This window comes from Callithrix jacchus, chromosome 6, assembly GCF_049354715.1.
Source record: "Callithrix jacchus isolate 240 chromosome 6, calJac240_pri, whole genome shotgun sequence".
In the NCBI taxonomy this organism is placed as follows: Eukaryota; Metazoa; Chordata; class Mammalia; order Primates; family Cebidae; genus Callithrix; species Callithrix jacchus.
The window spans coordinates 15,023,003-15,036,863 of record NC_133507.1 but is presented as its reverse complement, the minus strand read 5'-3'; positions in this window follow the sequence as shown (position 1 = coordinate 15,036,863).

The following is a 13,861-nucleotide window of genomic DNA, read 5'->3' as shown; positions in this document are numbered from 1 at the left end:
GTACACAGCCAGCTGAGTTTTTGACAAAGTTGCCAGGAACATACATGCAGAAAAGGACGCTGTCTTTGATAGATGGTGAAGGAGAAACCTGGATATCTATATGCAGAAAAATAAAATGAGATCCCTATTTCTCACTGTATACAAGAATCAACTCAAAATGGATTACATGTTTAAATATAAGGTCTGAAACTATAAAACTACTTTAAAAAGTGAGGGGAAGCTTCAAGACAGTGGTTTAAGTAATAATTTTATGGGTAAAATTACAAAAGCACAGTCAACAATAGCAAAAATAGATAAATGGTAGTATATCAAACTAAAAAGCTTCTGCACAGCAGAGGAAACAATCACCAGAGTGAAAAAAAAACCACCTAGAGAGTTGGAGAAAATTTTACAAATGATTCATTTAACAAGGGACTAGTCTTTAGAATATACAAGGAATTCAAACAACTCAACAGCGAAACATCAAAAACAAAACAAAACAAAATCTGATTTTAAAATAGGCCAAGGAAGGCCGGAGCGGTGGCTCAAGCCTGTGATCCCAGCACTTTGGGAGGCCGAGGTGGGTGGATCACGAAGTCAAGAGATCGAGACCATCCTGGTCAACATGGTGAAACCCCATCTCTACTAAAAATACAAAAAATTAGCTGGGCATGGTGGCACATGCCTGTAATCCCAGCTACTCAGGAGGCTGAGGCAGGAGAATTGCCTGAACCCAGGAGGCAGAGGTTGCGGTGAGCCAAGATCGTGCCATTGCATTCCAGCCTCCTGAGTAACAAGGCCGGGTAACAAGAGCGAAACTCCGTCTCAAAAAAAAAAAAAAAAAGGCCAGGGATCTGAATATATACTTCTCAAACAAGAACATACAAATGGCCAACAAGTATATTAAGAGTCTTACACATTACTAATCATCACAACAATGCAAACCAAAACTACAGTGTAAAACCTAAAGACTACACTAACAATAATCAAGACGTGAAATCAACCTAAATGTTCAACAACAGATGAGTGTACAAGGAGTATATGGCACACAAACACAACGGACTACTATTAAGTCATAAAACATAATGAAATCTTGTCATTCTTGCAACATGGATAAACCTTGACGATAATAATGTTAAGCAAAATGTCAGGCACAGAAAAATAAATACTGCATGTTCTCACTTGTGTGTGGAAGCTTTAAAAATTTAATTCATAGAATTAGGAAGTAGAATTATTGTTATTAGAGGCTAGGAGGGGTGGAGGGCATAGGATAGGTAGACATTGGTTGGTGTATATAAAATTACAGCTGAAGAGGAGGAATATGTTCTAGTGAATGGACTATATGTCCATTAACATAGATTTATATAGTGGGAATTCTAAATATTTTTGAATCTTAAATTTCATTTGGTCATTACTGGCATATAAAAAATTACTTCTAATATTAATTTTGTATCTTACAACCTTGCTGTCATTTATCTTCATCTGTATACTTTTTCTTTTCTTCTCTTCTTTTCCTTTCTTTTCTTTTCATCATACCAGCTGGGACTTCTAGTACAATGTGTAGTAGGAGTGGTAAGATGGGATCCTGTTTGCCTTGGTATAAAACCAAGCATGTAGCTTTTCACCATTAAGAATACCATTAGCTGCAGTGTTTTTGTAGATGTTATTCAAGTTGACAAAGACCGCCCCCCCCACTTCTGGTTTACTTAGAGTTTTTATCAAAAGTGAATGTTAGAGTTTGTCAAATACTTTTTCTGCATTGATTGATAAGATCAAATCTTTTTTTCTTTACCTTATTGATAAAGTGGATTAAATTTATTTATTTTTTATTGTAGAACCAGCTGTGTATTCCTGGAGTAGATCTCAGTTGATTGAGAGATAAGTGTCTGTAGGGTTTTTTTTTTTTTTTAATTTTAATGTCTACCTGGTTTTGTTATTAAGGTTTCACTGGCCTCTTGGATAAGTTAATAAAAGTTTATTCTGCTGTAGAAGTGTGGAGAATTTGTATCATGTATTCTTTAAAGGCCTAGTGGAATATACCACTAAAACAATCTGAAAAACTATCTAGGTCTGATATTTTCCGGTTATTAATTATTTATTTAATTTAAAAATATATATGGAGAGAGGTCGATTAAGAATGTCTATTTATTCTTGCACAAGATTTGGTAGTTTGTGTCTTTCAAGAAATTTGTCAAATTCATCCAACTTACCAGATTTTGAATGTAGTCATTCTGTTGTTCATAGGATTGTTTTATTATCCTTTTAACATTCATGGGATCATGGTGATGACTCTTCTTCATTTCACATATTAGTAATTTGTGTCTTCTCGCTTATTTATAGTTAACCTATTTAGAGATTTATCAAATTTATTGATCTTTTCAATGAACTACTTTTAAAATTTTATTGTCTTTATAATTTCCTGTTTTAAATTTCTTTCATTTTTTATTCCAATTTTTATTTTTTTTAGTGTTCTAAGTTAGATACTTAGATTACTGATTTTAGATATTTTCTTCTTTCTAATCTATTTATTTAATGCTATAAATTTCCCTCTATGCACTGCCTCCACTGCATTTTACAAATTTTAGTAAATTGTATATTAATTTTTATTTAGTTCAAAATATTTTTAATATTTCTTGAGACTTTTTATTTGAGCCATGTGTTATTTAGAAGCATATTATCCAGCTGTCTTCCGTTATTAATTTCTTGGTTGATTTTACTATGATCTGAGACAACACTTTGTATGATTTATATTCTTTCATATTTCTTAAGGTGTTTTTATGGCCCATAATGTGGTCTATCTTAGTAAGTGGTTTGTGTGAGCTTGAAAAGTATATACATTCTGCTGTTGGCTGAATATTTTTAAAATGTCAATCAGACTAAGTTGATTGATAGTACTGTTCGTGTCAACTGTATCCTTAGTAATTTGCTGCTAGCTTGATCTAGTGTTGAAATCTCCAGCCATAATAGTGAGTTTTTCTATTTCTCCCTTCAGTTTTATAAGTTTTTGCCTCACATAATTTGAAGCTCTGTTGTTAGTTGCTCCATACATTTAGGATGGTTATGTCTTTTTGAATAAATCATTGCATCATGCAATGTCCCTATTCATTCATAATAAACTTTCTTATTCTGCAGTCCACTTTCTCTCATATTAATATAGCTACTGTAGCTTTTTTTGACTAATGTTAGCATGGTATTTCTTTATTTCTTTACTCAACCTATGTATGTCTTCATATTTAAAGTGGGTTTCTGGTAGGCTAAAATACAATTTGGTTTTATTTTTTAGATCCACTCTGACAATTTCTTCTATTTGATTTATTTAGAAAATTCAAATTCAGAGTAATTATTTATGTAGTTGGATTAACAACTACCATGTTTTAAAATTTTTCTCTTTAACTCATTTTTACTTCGTTCCTTTTCTATCTTTTATGATTTTAATTGAACATTTTATATTATTCTATTTTCTATTCGCTCTTAGCATATCAATTATACTTTGTTTTAAAAAATTAATAGTTGTCTTGGAGTTCAAAATATGCATTTAGAGTAATCTAAGCCTTTCTTCACTTAATGTATAGTGCATATACCTTATAACAGAATGTGCCCAATTTTTTTTCCTCTCCCTATGGTATTGCTGTCACTCCTTTCACTTATACATATGCTATAATCATGCAATACTTTGTTACTTTTATTAATTCACAGTACTATCTTTAATAAGTACAAGAAAAAAGATGTTATTTTATCTACATTTATTCTTCTTTCTTTATGTAGATCTCGGTTTCTGACTTCTTTTCTTTTCTTTCTACCTGAAGAACTTCTTTTTGAACATCTCTTGAAGGGCAGGTCTGATGACAATAAATTCTCTCAGGTTTGTTTGTCTGGGAAAGTCTTCACTCTTAACTTTTGAAGGACAATGCTGATGACTATAAACTTCCACTTTGGCTTTTTCTGTCTTTCAACACTTTAAATATTAAATTCCACTCTTCTTCTTTGCATTGTTTCTGATGAGAAGTCCAAAGTCCACTATAACTCTTAACACTTGTCTTCTATTGATAAGGCATTTTTCCCCTTTGGCTTCTTTCTCCATTTTCTTCTTGTCTTTGGTTTTCTACAGTTTAAATAGTATATGCTTAGATGTATTGTCTTGGTATTTATTCTGATTGGTGATCTCTAAGCTTCCCGTATTTCTGATTTTGTGTCTCTCAAAATTCTCGGTCATTACCACTCAAATAACAATATTGCTCAAATATTTTCTCTCTTTTCTTTCCTTCTGGCTTTCTCTTTTTCTTTCTAGCATTCCAATTATGCTTATGTTGTACATTTGGAAATTGCCCCCACAGTTTTCGGATATTTTCTTCTCCCCTCTCTTTCTTTTTCTTATTCTCTCTCTTCTGTTTCTCTCTCACCATTATTCCCTCTCTCTCTTCCTCCTTCTTTCCTTCCTTCCTCCCTTTATTCCTTCATTCTTTTCTTTTTTCCTTCCTTTCATTTTGAGTTTTTGCATTCCTGTTTAGGACATATTTTTTGACTTATATTCAAGAATTTGACTCTTTTCTCAGCTATACCTAGTCCACTGGTGAGCTCTTCAAAGGCATTCTTTATTTCTGTTATACTGTTTTTGAGTTAGAGAAAGGAGAGACAGACAGACAGAGAGAGACATCTAATTTAGAATTGTCTGTTTCTCTTTGCAGTTTCATCTGTTTTTGTTTCATGTATTTTGAAACTCCATTATTAGATGCATAAACATTTATAATTGTTATAACTTCTTGAATTGAGCTTTTTATTATTATGAAGTGACTTTGTATGTCCCTTTGTATATATATTTGCTCTGTAATGTATTTCATCATATATTAGTATAGCCATTTCAGCATTATTTTGATTAGGATTGGCATGGAATATCCTTTTCTATAATTTTAACTTATTTGTATCTTTGTAATTAAAGCATGTTTATTATAAATATCATATAGATGAATCTTGCTTATTTTATCCATCTGACAATTTCTGACCCTTAATGACATGTAATAAATAGCATATAGATGAATCTTGCTTATTTATATCAGAAATTACATCAGAGATTCAGCATTTACTTCTCTGTACTTCCCAATTCTCTGTGATTTTGCCCCTTGCTTATTTTATCCATCTGACAATTTCAGACCTGTAATTGGGGTATTTAGACATTTTATATGTAGCATAATTGTTAAAATGGTAGGCTTAAACCCACCATTTGCTATTTTTTTTCTAATCATCTATTATTTGTGTTCTTATTCCCTTTTTCTGCTTTACTTAGATTTAATTTTTTTATGGTTCTGCTTTATCTCCTTTCTTGACTTACTAGCCATGACTCATTGTTCTGTTATTTTAATGGATATTTTATGACTTATAGTAAACATTTTTGTTTAATCACCATCTTACTTCAAGTGATATTATATCCCTTTGCATATAGTGTAAGAAACTTATAACATTGCCTTGAGTTTTCCTCTCAACTTTATTGTTTTTTTATATACTGTACTTCCACATATATAATAAACTTCCACACTACATTGCTATCACTTTAAGCAGTCTATTATTTTTTAAAGGATTAAAATATTTTTAAATTTTATATATTTACATTAATAAAAAACTTTTTTGGTGTTCTTTATTCACTTTTGTAGATTGACATTTCTCTCTTGTATATTTTTCTTCTGCCTGAAGAATTTCCATTAACATTTCTAATAATGCAGTCTTCCCGGTGATAACATTTTGTACATTTTGTATTTCTGGAAAAGTGCTATTCACAGTTGATGCTCCCATTATATTTCAATTAGATCATGTTGTTAGGCACATGTGCCTTGTCTTTTGTGTTTTCTTTTCATCTTTTGATGTCATTTTGTCTTTCAGTTTTGATATTTTTCACTGACTTATCTTGTAGCTCAACAATGATCAGTTCTGTTGTGTCTAATCGTCTATTAAACCTATAAGTTCATTTCTTACTGTCAGATACAGTGTTGTCAGTTCTAAAGTTTCAATTTACAGATCCCTTCCTCAATAAAATTTGTCATATTTTCCTCCACTTTTAAAAGCATTTTTATCATAGTTATTTTAACTTGACTATCTGGATCTCCTGTAAGTCTTTTCTATGGTTTTCTAAAAAATTTATTTCGGTCAGTTGCTCCAGTGCTAATTCTCTTAGTAATTTTTATCAGACAGCTGACATTCAAGATGAGATATTATAGAGGTTATGGGTTTTACCGTCTTCCTCCAACGAAAATGCTATACTTTGGATGTTTCTCCCCTCCATCCTCATGTTAAAATTTTATTCCCAATGTTAAAGGTGGGTCCTAATGGATGTGTTTGGGTCATGGGAGCTAATTCCCCCATGACTACATTAATGCCCTTTCTCAGGAGTAAGTGAGTTTTCACTCTACTAGTTTCCACAAGAGCTGATTGTTAAAAAGAGCCTGGCATCTCCCCCACTTGATTCTTCCCTTGCTATGTGATGTCTCCATAAACCATGCCTTCCAGCATGAGTGGAAGGAGCCTGAGGCCCTCACAAGCAGCTGAGCAGACGTCTGCATCATGCTTCTTGTACAGCCTGCCATACTGTGGGCTAAATAAGCGTCTCTTCCTTATAAATGACCCAGCCTCAGGTATTCCTTTATAGCAATTCTAAACAGACTGAGACAAAGGGTTAGGTTTTCTCCTGGGAGCATCTAGGAAGTTCAGATTCCCAAAATCTAATGGATGTTTGATTTTACTGTTTGGGGTTAGTATATTTCCATTTTGTGATTATTCCTAAGCCACAGTTCTGTCTTCTAAGATGTGGTCCCTATTACAAGTTTGTGGCCTTTATTCCTAATTCATGGCCCTTTCTGAAACTCAACAGAAAGCCTAGGGTATATTTCAAAGAACTTCAAACTTGTCAGGCATTGAGCTTCAATCATAGTTTTCCCATCAACATACAACTACTGCAATCTCAGCTTTTCTGTTTGGCCTCCCAGATGCTGTAGTCTGCTGAACTTTTGGGCTCTTACTCTGCTGCATTTAGCTTAGGAATCAGCCAACGACTTTAAATAAATTAGATCAGAGATTTCCACGTTTACTTCTTATTACTTCCCTATTCTCTGTGATTTTCCCCTCGTATCCCAGCCAACATGGCCACTTGGAATCCTGACTTTGGTATCTTTATTGCAGTAAAACAAACACTTTTTGCTTCATTTTGGTTTTCCTCCACAGAAAATTAGAAAATACTTTCATGAAAATACTCAAGATAAATATGGAGTCCCTTCTGTGCTTCTCTTTTTTCGGGAACCAGAGTTGTTATAAGCCTACCTCTGTTGATTTATCTTCATTTACTTACAAGAGTTGTTACATACATAGTTGACAGTGGAAAGTTTAATCTTATTCAAGCCAATCCATATGTCCCCTAACCAGAATTGTGTGATTTTCCTTATGTATTATCTGGCAATTTGAAATATCCTTTATTGGGAGATGTTTCTTTAAATTTCTAATTTGCCTTATTTCTCTCCAAGACCTAAATTTGTAATAAACCTTGGTACTTGAAGAGACCCACCTATAAAAATAAATGTAAAATCATTTTTTCTTCTTAAATTTCAAAGCTGTATTTGATCTTCACTGCCAGGTATTTGATCTGTGCATTGACTTAAGAAGAGTCACATGTTTCCATTTAATAACCTACATTTTTAAAGAAATCAGAATAAGAAAAAAATTGTGTCACACAATATAGAAAAAATTATGAGATTAGAGTCAAACAGGACCAATGATGTCATCATTTTCATGTTAGTAACTTGGCTGTAGCTTTCTCATTTTAGGATATCAATAATAATTATTTCTTTTCTGAGTTGTTGCTATGGTGCACACATTAAGATTTTTATAGTAGCATTGTCCATAGGGGCAAAATTTTTCAAGCAGAGTAAATATGTTTTAGTAGGCTTATGGCTGAATAAATTATGGTATATTCACACCATAAACTAGTTTGCAGCCAAATAAATAGTAGTTATGCCACTTGATTCTGAGGGCTTATTTTTAGATAATAAGTGAGAAAATCAAGATGCAGATATATGAATATAATTTTTACAATCTGTAAATGTGCTGATGTGTCTACACATTTTATGTAATACATTGACGAAACCATGGAGGGGCATATATTATGTTAATGTGGGTTCCCTGGAGACAGGAAGATGGGAAGAAAAGATGAAAGTATGCTGATATGGGAGAAAACGACAAGGGGAATGTAAGCAAAAATGGGGAAAAAATATTTATTTCAAGAAATTAATGCCTATAATGATGATTGTTCTACATTTTTATAAAATTATGTTTCCATTTCTTATAGTAATAAATTAATTTTTAGTGTTGACTTTCTTTTTTTTTATTGCATTTTATGTTTTGGTGTACATGTGCAGAACATGCAAGACAGTTGCATAGGTACACACATGGCAGTGTGTTTTGCTTCCTTTCTCCCCTTCACCCACATTTGGCATTTCTCCCCAGGCTATCCCTCCCCAGCTCCCCTCCTGCTGGCCCTCCCCTTTTTCCCCCAATAGACCCCAGTGTGTAGTGCTCCCCTCCCTGTGTCCATGTGTTCTCATTTTTCATCACCCGCCTATGAGTGAGAATATGCGGCATTTCATTTTCTGTTCTTCTGTCAGTTTGCTGAGAATGATATTCTCCAGATTCATCCATGTCCCTACAAATGACACGAACTCATCATTTCTGATTGCTGCATAATATTCCATGGTGTATAGTGCCACATTTTCCCAATCCAGTCTATCATCAATGGGCATTTGGGTTGATTCCAGGTCTTTGCTATTGTAAACAGTGCTGCAATGAACATTCATGTGCATGTGTCCTTATAGTAGAACGATTTATAGTCCTTTGGATATATACCCAGTAATGGGATTGCTGGGTCAAATGGAATTTCTATTTCTAAGGCCTTGAGGAATCCTAGACTTACATTATACATTTCATTTAATACAAATTTATATAAGTTTTAAAATAAGACATCTGAAGGCTGGGTGTGGTGGTGGACGCCTGTAATCCGAGCACTTTAGGAGGAGGCAGGCGGATCACCTGAAGTCGGGAGTTTGTGACCAACTTGACCAACATGGTGAAACTCTGTCTCTACTAAAGATACAAAATTCGCCAGGAATAGTGGCACATGCCTCTAATGCCGCTACTCAAGAGGCTGAGGCAGGAGAATCACTTAAACCTGGGAGGCTGAAGTTGCAGTGAGCCGAGATTGCACTTGTACTGCAACCTGGGTAACAAGAGTGAAACTCCACCTCAAAAAAACCCAGAAAAGACATCTGAGTGATATGAAAGTGAGTGATGAGTAGAGTAGATCCTTAGCCTGAAGACTGCAATCTTGCAAAGGCTAAATATCATACTTACATACAAAACAAGTCTATGCTCATGTCAAGATATACCACTAGGGCTAGTAGACATACTGGTTCACGTAATCTGGCTTTTAGTTCTAATGTTCTTTATAAAAATTGTGATAATAGAAAGGTTGATAATTCAGGCCAGCTATCTCTTTACGATGTGTTCCCTCTTCATTATTTGTTTCTTGATTCCAAATGAATAGATGACAAAAGATTTTCACGCAGTGAATGCTTAGTATATGGGCACAGGTATAAATTTAGCCTAATCCCTAAACAACACTTCCTACAAACAAGCTCTTACTTGCCTGAACCTTTCTAGTTTTTCTTCTACCCCTACAATGCTTTATACGTTTCAAGTAGTCATTTGAATAAATAATATTTGCAAAACACCTGTGAAATTTCTAGATTGTCATTCGGTCAACAGTTTTAGGCAAAAGACCAGCTGTGACCAGGGAATGATGCTCATGCCCTGGAGGCCAGTCCAGAAACTCTGTCCTGCCTGTCTCAGGAATGTGGGGAACAAAGTGGCAGATGGGGGCATGACATATAGGCAGAAAGAAGGACCTTAGAAAGCCCAACCCGACACCCTATAGGTCTTGTGTAGGCCTCTTGGCTGAGAAAGTATTTCAAGAATATTTTTTCCTGGAACCTAAAGAGCTAGGAGTAAGAGGCCAGCCTCCTTGTGGGAGATGTAGGCAGTAGGAACCAAGAGATTTGCTTTTACCTGCTGCCCTGCTGCCATGACCCCTGCCAGGACGCAGAAGAGAGGAAAGGTGGGAGATGGAATTATGAGGCAGATGGTGATGGGTTTAATAACCCCAAATCACTACCCATAATTGAGAGAAAACTTGGAATATGACCAAGGTAGTAATCTAAAGTGCCACAGTAAGTGGAGAACATTCCTTTTACTAGTATTAGTATCTCTTGTTTCTCCCCCACCTTCCCTACTGTAAGACCCCTGATTCACAGCTCATCTTCTTCCAACCTTTTTTTTTTTTTTTGAGACAGAGTTTTGCTCTTGTTACCCAGGCTGGAGTGCAATGGCATGATCTCGGCTCACTGCAACCTCCGTCTCCTGGGTTCAGGCAATTCTGCTGCTTCAGCCTCCCAAGTAGCTGGGACTACAGGTGCGCACCACCATGCCCAGCTAATTTTTCATATTTTTAGTAGAGACGGGGTTTCACCATGTTGACCAGGATGGTCTCGATCTCTTGACCTCGTGATCCACCCTCCTCGGTCTCCCAAAGTGCTGGGATTACAGGCGTGAGCCACTGCGCCCGGCCCTCTTCCAACCTTTTAATCCAATTGCTGGATTCAGATAAGTTTAGCTACATTTCCTGTAGAATTCAGAAAGAATTCAGTGAAGTTTCTTCCTGGAACAATATTCTTAGAATCATTAGGTTAGTGCAGAAGTAATTGTGGTTTCACCATCGAAAGTAATGGCACCAACCTAATACAAGAGTTTTTTAAAGTGTGTGTGTGTGTGTGTGTGTGTGTGTGTGTGTGTGTGTATTTTGGGGTGGGGAAATGGTGTTATGTAACCTATTTCTCCTAGAAATTTCTTCAGAGTATATGAACTGAATGAAAATCTTTTTTAACTTAAGCACCAGAAAAGTGTATTATCTTAGAAACTGATAAACTTCCTAACAAACAATAGCTTAAATCATGTGAAACATTTTACATTAAAAAGGAACTCTTGATTTTTAAAAAATAGAGGCCCCAATAGTCTAGACTTATAAAACCATCAGATCGCCTGAGACTTATTCACTTTCACAAGAACAGTGTGGGAAAGACCCGCCCCTATGATTCAGTTAACTCCCACCAGGTCCCTCCCATGACACGTGGGAACTGTGGGAGTTACAATTCAAGATGAGATTTGGGTAAGGACACAGCCAAACCATATCAATCATAAACTGAAATTTTTGGGTGGGTGAGAAATATTACCAGAAATACAACTGTCACACCTAGGACTGCACAAAACCATGAACACGTATTTCACAGTGTTCTGTGAAAGTGCTACTTTTCTTTTCTCTGATAAATTTTTTGTTAGGAATTTACCAAGATCAAATGCATAGTTTTATCTGAGACAAGTAGCTATGTGACATGTGCAAAGTAAAAAGATAAATACTAAACATCCCAACTAACAACATTAAGGGGAGCATGCTGAGGAGAATTAGAAATGAGGTTGAAAAGGGAATATCATTAGGGCTGCCATCTTGTCTCAAACTGTACCTCTTGATTCAACCTCGTACTTGGTTGAATAATGGACAATTTTTGAGAAACTATTTTAACATCTCTGTCTTTAGAAAATGCGGATGGCATGAGTACCAGTTGCCTCACTTCAACTAATGTGGAAACAGGGATACGTAGCTCACTGGTCTAATCGTGCAATTGCAATTTAAGACAGGCTCCCAAATTTGACAATGATCACTGTGTTAGGATATTATGTGCTTTGTTAACAGAAGAGAAAAATGCCTTTATCTGTAAATTCTAGGCAGGAAGGAGTAATACGTTCTCATTTTGTAACACTTATTTCCTCATAGAATTGGCTAAGTACTCTACTCAGCTTCTGTATCAGATTTAGTCAATAAAAACTCACTGATAGTCCATTACTACTTGACAAATTCTACTGTAAGAACTTCAGCTGAATTGTCCCAAGCCCCTGCCTGATTGATACTTTTCTCCTCTCCATCTTTTCAACTTCGTCGGAAGTGATACATTATAAACAGATGTATTTATCTGCCAGCGAATCCCAAATGGATGAAATAAAGAGCTTGACACCAATTTTAAGCTTTTCTTCTTTTCCTCTTGTAATCATTTATTGCAGAAGAAAAATGGCCCTACAAAAATGGATTTTTACAACATGCTCAATAAATTCTAGGTGCATTTCTCTTATTCTCTGTCCCACTACAAATATGCCTCTATCAAGATTAATATTAAACTCAGCCCAAGGCTGAGCATCAGATTTCAGCAATGACAAATTTCTCTCCATTTTCCCACAGATCTTTTACTTTTTCTGCTAAGTTGTGCATTTCAAGCTTGCCCTGTAACCACTCACAGAGGAAAAACCCTCCTATCAATGAGAGTAAGTCGACCTCTTTTGACCTCTGATTGACTCAGGGATACGACTGGAGTTCTTGATTTGTAATTTGAGTTTTCATTCTTTGAAAAATTTTTTGTGCCTTCCACAAAATTTAGATAATTTATAGTGAAAGTCCAATCTAGTGTCTTGAGAGGGGAACAAATAATCATATAAACATTTTTAGGTCACATAACCAAATTTTAGATTTTAATCAGTAAAATACATTTTTTAAGATAATTTAAAAACAAACTGCAGATTCAAATTGTGTCAAGTAACTCACATAAAATCCACCAAGTATTAATTATATGATACACATATCAGAATAAAGCATAGTTTAAAAGAAAGTTAGCTTTAAATATAGCTCATTACATAACCCTTTTTCCTCTTATTACAGATTCAATATGGGCATAAAACCGTTTGCATCTCTGTTCTTGGGAGCAGTGGCATCAGTTGATACAATAGAGCCTTCTGCCCACACAGGCACAAAGCAAGTAACCAGCAGACCTCAGCTGTGATCCCAGCATTTTCTTTGTTAAATACACAATTCCAAGAATTTGCCTTTTAGGCAAGACAAATCATTTTCCCTTCAGAAGCTCATTATTCTGTTTATATTTCATAATCCTTGTAGAGATCAAAGGATCTACCTTATTGGGTAAAAGAACACAACCTACCAATAGGTATATTTGATGGGACAACTATCTTAAGTTATTTTTAGTTATTTAGGTCGACTTTGATAAAGTGTCCGCTTGACTGGCAGTCAGAAAACTGGAGATGAAAACAGTCTCCATTTAAACTCTTATCATTGCCATTTAAACAGCAAGAATTATTGTGGACATTTTCCCTTGTACGTTTTCATAAGTAAGCCATGAACTCATGACACGAAATCGCGAAGAAGCCATTACAAAAATCAATCTGTTAAATTCCAACTACAAAACCATCGAGTTGTATTCCCCCTTTGCTTTTGAAAAGATTATTTTACCTCATTTGAACATTTGTTCCTGGAATTCTCAACATGACCTTGATAGAGAAGACAATATTTCACTGACAAAAATTCCTTTGAGGCTTTGTGTACACGTACTGTTTGAGCTAGGCAAAATGTTCACTCAAGAAAGCAACGGTAAAAGTTAATGACATTTTACTCAAATTCAATAAATTCCAAGAGCACCTGCTGAATGTGAGGCCCTGTGAAGAACCTGTCCCTCATTTTTCATATTGTCTATTCTGTTTGGAGAGAACAGTTCCTTTTGTTCTATTTCCTTTTATTTGAGAACATATCTGAACTTCTCTCCCGCTCAAGAACTCTGAAGGTTGGATTTGGCTTGCACCACCTTGCATTTCAGCCCTTCACTGGACTTCTCTGAGGTTCTTTGGGTATGGCATGAAGCCATGTGTGGTCTCCTGTGTAATCAGGTTATTGCCCTGGAAGACT